At 38.0% G+C, this 5,477-nt stretch overlaps 1 long non-coding RNA gene across 1 annotated transcript in view; it reads right to left on the bottom strand.

Annotated features, from left to right (window-relative positions):
- LOC138194787 (uncharacterized) overlaps positions 1 to 5,477 on the bottom strand; it is a 5,735-nt gene extending 258 nt beyond the window's left edge. Inside the window, exons 1-5 of the long non-coding RNA XR_011177953.1 lie at positions 5,403 to 5,477; positions 1,383 to 1,490; positions 1,264 to 1,292; positions 436 to 538; positions 1 to 128 (exon numbers count right to left, since the gene is read on the bottom strand). The exon at positions 1 to 128 is cut by the window's left edge and continues 258 nt beyond it. This is a non-coding gene — a long non-coding RNA (uncharacterized lncRNA). The remainder of the gene's footprint in view (positions 129 to 435; positions 539 to 1,263; positions 1,293 to 1,382; positions 1,491 to 5,402) is intronic.

The following is a 5,477-nucleotide window of genomic DNA, read 5'->3' on the forward strand; positions in this document are numbered from 1 at the left end:
CTACACAGGAGGAGGTAACAGAAGGAAATGAAACAGGTGTGATCATCAGTCCTAAACACACATCTGGTTGTGAGTCCTGTGCTGACTGATGTGGCTTGGGTAGATGTCGCTCTGAGAACTTACAGCAACTACATGGGCAACAGAACACAGTAGAAACAGGAAGTCTTTCAGTCTCACAATTATAAACACAATATTTCATGAATTACAAATATAGATTTCTTTGGGTTTGTTATCTTTCGTACAGCCATCAGTAGAATTTTTATGTGTGGCTTCATCTACATTATAAAACTCCTCATGTCCGAGCTTTCATCCATCTTTCCATCATTTCAGTAAAGTCTGTTTGGAGATATTTTTTCAGCTTCCACAGCTGATTTTTGGAAATTATTGTATTCTAATGTTCAAGTTCCTGTTGGTGTCTTGTAACTCTGCTCTCACCAGCCAGCAGCGGTCCTCTGCTTCATCCACCCAATTAGTGCCAGATGTGCAGAACAGCCAATCCCAGCGGGAGCACCGGCGGCAACCAACCAATCGCTGAGGCCTGAGAGAGGTTGTATTTGGAAAGCCAAATGAGTAAATAGTGCCGTTGTCTTCTCCAGCGAGTCTTTACAAACATCCTTTAAAACATCTTTCCATGTGTCTTTTGTTCCATGCTCTGCATTCACAGCCCTGTAGAACATCAACAACTACAGAACAGCAAGTTCACCATCATCTGTATCTGTTCAACCAACAAAATGATCTGTATTGGTAGCCGGTACTTAGAGGGGGCAGGGCTTCATCCAGAAGTGGCTGTGATTAGACCCAAAGTGGGCAGGAAGTAACTGAAATTAATAGGTAGTTGATCAGAAATTACTAAATTTACTGTTCATTAGAAAACTATTTACAGAAGAGTCACAGAATTGAGCTTCAAAGGAACATTTTTATCACAAGAGGTAGAGAACTAATCATAGAACTTTTTTTTTTTTAATAGCCAGCATTGCTATATTTATTGTTATTGTTGAGCTACAGTGACAAAAGAGTCAAGTTAGTTATGTAAAAAATAAAATGAAAATAATAACATACTTTACTTTATCTTTGGTTCAGCAAATAATATGTGTGTGTGTGTGGGGGGGGGGGGGTGGATCATTAGCCTGATTTTTGTATTGATGGAAGTTGAATTGATGTATTTCTTTTATTTGTGTTTTCTCAAAGCTGTGGGACGAGTTAGAAACAGAAGTATGAAAGTATTATTATCAGCACACAAAATACAATGGACAGATTTCTCACCTGGTTGCTGACTTCATAGACAACCGTCACTGCAAACACAAACACACATCGAGCACAAACACTTCCATTAGTACGATCACCGCAACACCATCAAGAAAGTAAACAGGCTCCTCAGTTACCGTAGTAATAGTCGAAGGTGACGTTGTAGTCGTAGTCAGACGTCGCAGTCACTGTCGGGTAGTCATAGTACTCAGTGTTCACTTCTGTTTCACTGCTGTTTACATTTCCTGTGGACAAACAACAACAACAACAACAACAAAGAACAACATGTGAGTCGGTGTCAAGCTGTTGTTGGGTAGTTTGTCGCCGTCTACACTCTTTGTACAAAACAACATGCATGTAGAAACAAATCCAAATAAGCTGTCTAGAATATATCTTTGTTTTGTGCTTGTTTGTTGAACCGCATTTTAAAAACTTATCATCTTGTGTGAGATCAAACCAATATATTTCACTTTCAAATCAAAGTATTGTGCTTTTTATCACAGTAGAGCTTCAAGCTGCTTTAAAAAGTATAAATCATGATTTTAGAAGCCAAATATAAAATGTATAGAAAATAAAGTGATGCAGTTTTAATAAATTTTTAAAGAGTTGCACAATGTGTGTAAAATATTTGAAATCATTTCCACTCTGATTGCTCTGCATGATGACTTCTGTTCCTCTGGATGATGACATTTCATGTATTTTGCTAACAGATTGAGGAGCTGTACTTTGGCTTTCTGTAAGAAATTGTATTTTCTTGATTATTGTTGTTCTGGTTTTGTACCCTCATGGTTGAAATGAACTTATTGTAAGTCGCTTTGGATAAAAGAGTCAGATAAATAAAATGTAATGAGCTTTTTGTTTCTATGTTGTCAGTTGAAGGTCATTTTTTTTTATTTCTCAGTCAGTGTGAACATGATCACAGGAATACGAATGTTGTGTTATTGGGTTCACTTTTAACACTGTTCATATATTTACTGACACAGTGTAGAAACTTTGCTGTTCAGCTCCACATACGATGGTAAACAGGAAACCTGGAAGTGACCAGAATCAGTAAAATAACAGCAGTAGTTCATGTGGAGGATGATGTGTGCTCCTCTTCCTCGCCTGCAGACACCCTGCTGATAAACTGAGCCGTGCAGCAGCAGCACAGACTGGAGTCAGATTTCACAGAACCATCATTCAACCTGAGGGACTCGCTGTAACGTGATCTCCTTCCTGTGTTGTGGTTTTATAGCTGACGAGGAAGACGAGGCTGCATTCGTGAAGAAAAGAGTCCACTTCAGCTTTCTCCTTGTTTCATATAGATTTAAGGACACTGATGGAGATCAATGCTGAGTATATGAAGTCAAACATCAGAAAATCATTCTTATTGTGCAGCTCTGGAAGGGAAAGCAGAGGTGGTTTGTTCATTTCATCTTTCATACTTAACCTATTCTTCAGGCTGAGTGAACTGTAAACACATTGCTCTTCATCACACTGATGAATGAAATTTGGCTCAGCTTCATGTCTTTGAATGAACATGTCTGTCAGAATGTGAAGTGAAACGGGTTGAGATGCTTCAGATGGACGGAGATGTGCTGGGACTTGCCTGCAACTCCAACAGAAAGACTTTACAAAGAGTCCCGCATCAGCAGTTTCAAGCATGAAGTCGAAAGCTGACTAATAAATATGTTGAAAAATTCATTTTACAATGGATCTATATAAGCCATGTAGATGTTCATGCAAATTATATTAAATTACATTTCATTTATCTGACTCTTTTTTCCAAAGCGACTTACAATAAGTTCATTTCAACCATGAGGGTTCAAAACCAGAACAACAATAATCAAGAAAATACAATTTCTTACAGAAAGCCAAACTACAAAGTTCTATCAGTAACTTCTATTTTAAGATACTAAAGTTCTACTGTTCAAGGTAAAGGAGGAAGAGGTGTGTTTTTAGTTTGTGGTGGAAGATGTTCAGAGTTTCTGCTGTCCTGATGTCGGTGGGGAGCTCATTCTACCATTTAGGAGCCAGGACAGCAAACAGTCGTGATTTTGTAATCATTTGGTAACCGTGGAAACAGGGATGCACATCACTGAGTATTTTCCCTGATTAATGAGTTCGATAAAGCTGCTAGAAGGAGTTTCCTTTTTTCCAGGTGTCGGTGATATTCTTATGATTTTTTTTTTTATTCTTAATCTTTTTAAACTAATGCTGCTGTAACACAATGCTTCCCCTCGCAAGATCAATAAAGTATATATTTCTATTTTTGATGCACCTTTCTCATTTGTCGTGTCTCATCAGACAATACTGATTTTTTTTGTTTTTCATTTCAAACCTCTTTTTATCTAATTGGTGATTTTCTTTTATGCTGGCTGTCTGACGAATAACATGACACATTTATTTCTCAATTTTACTTGTGAAACGCCAAAATCAGAACTTGGATTCAGTTACAATGAAATTGTTTGAATCCTGTCTACAAGTAAAGTGTAAACTCAGTTCATTCACTTTCTTAAATTTGTATATCTGGCTTTGGAGCACATGGTCACGGCGTACATGGAGCATGTACTTTGCCCTCTGCTGTTATTAAAAATAAAAGAGCTTCCAACACAGCTGGAAAGGCTACTGGTACTTTACAAATACAAAAAGCATCTACGTGTTGATGGAAGTTTTGGTGTGGAGCGTCTGTGTTTGACATCCTGAACTCTGATGGTCCTTTAAGCTCGTTCGCTTCATCTTTTCTAACACAAAGAACAAGATGAACGTCTACATTTTTCATTGTTGACATGTTGGATGTGCTCTGCAGACCTCAGTGGGTTCTTGTTGGATTCATGAACATGAAGAGTCATGTTTCAGGGTTTTGTCTCTTGATTGGAATATTTTCTGTGACAGTGTGAAAACAGAGGAGGTGCGTTTCCTGTCTGATCACATACCGAAGATAAAGTTTCATCATTCAACACAGACTCGCTGGAGGGCAAAGACAAGTGAACCAAAGACAAATTAATTTACGGCTTCATATTTTATCCTCAAATTACCCCAAAACACTAAATCAACAAGGAGAAATGATTTGAATGAAGGAGGACCAGCGGTTCCCTCGGGATTCTTTGTGCTGAGCTGAATATTTCTCTGTATTACAGCTCATTAAGTTTGAACTTTTCTACTGACTTAACTTTTGGTTTTGGACACAAAATATACACAGTTGTGTTTTTGCACACGCTGGTCACAATTGTTCTCTGGTCCCATTCTGGCCTGACAGGATTTCAGCTGCTCAACAGTTCAGGGTCTCCTTTGTTGTATTGTTCATGTCCTGATGCTCCAGATGTTTTCAATGATTGACAGGTCTGGACTGCAGGAGGCCAGTTTATCAGCGGACTCTTCTACTAGAGAACCATGCTGTTGGAATACGTGCAGAATGTGGTTGGACGTTGTTCTGCTGAAATAAACAAGACCTTCCCTGAAAGAGACGTTGTCTGGATGGCAGCATATGTTGCTCCAAAACCTGAATATATCATTCAGCATTAATGCTTCCTTCCAGATGTTCAAGCTACCCATGCCATGTGCACTAATGCATCCCTGTACCATCACAGATGAAAAAAAAACAAAAAAAAAACAGGATGGCCCTTTAATTTTACTTTTCTTTTCAGTTTAAAAAGTAGAAAATCAGATGTGACCATAAAGAAATTAGGGTTATATTTCTAATTAGTTCCAACATAAAATGACTCTGTGGTTAATCTTAGATTTAGATTCAAACAACTTCAGATTTAAATACATCTGGTTTGAAATAACAGCTTCGTTAAGGTTTATTTACTCAAACCGAAATATGAGTATTTGATTCAACAGCGCAGGTTTGATCTAATAAATAACAAATACACGTAGCGATTATTAATCAGGGATAAGTTGTGACATATTTTTTTTAATAAAAGCTACAGTAAATTTTATTTAAAAACAGCCTCATAACTTACAAACCTGTGAGTGAAACAAAGCAACACAGCTGATTACCAATAAAAGCCGGATGGATCTCGATCAATATCTCGTCTTCAGTTCCAGTTCTCAGTTTTACTGAACTTACTTTAAGTTGAATATTTATAACACGGAGCTGACAACTACTTTAAGTGCCTGCTGATCAACTGATGGATGGATGTCTGTTATCAGATCAAAGGTCACAGGTCACTCACCACAGCAGGACGTCATGATCAGAGGGAACCAGAGAGAGAGAGCGAGCAAGACGTTCATCCTGGACGAGAGACACA

This window comes from Embiotoca jacksoni, unplaced genomic scaffold, assembly GCF_022577435.1.
Source record: "Embiotoca jacksoni isolate LCO1_2020_lvr unplaced genomic scaffold, fEmbJac1.0.p SCAF_114, whole genome shotgun sequence".
Taxonomy (NCBI): domain Eukaryota; kingdom Metazoa; phylum Chordata; class Actinopteri; family Embiotocidae; genus Embiotoca; species Embiotoca jacksoni.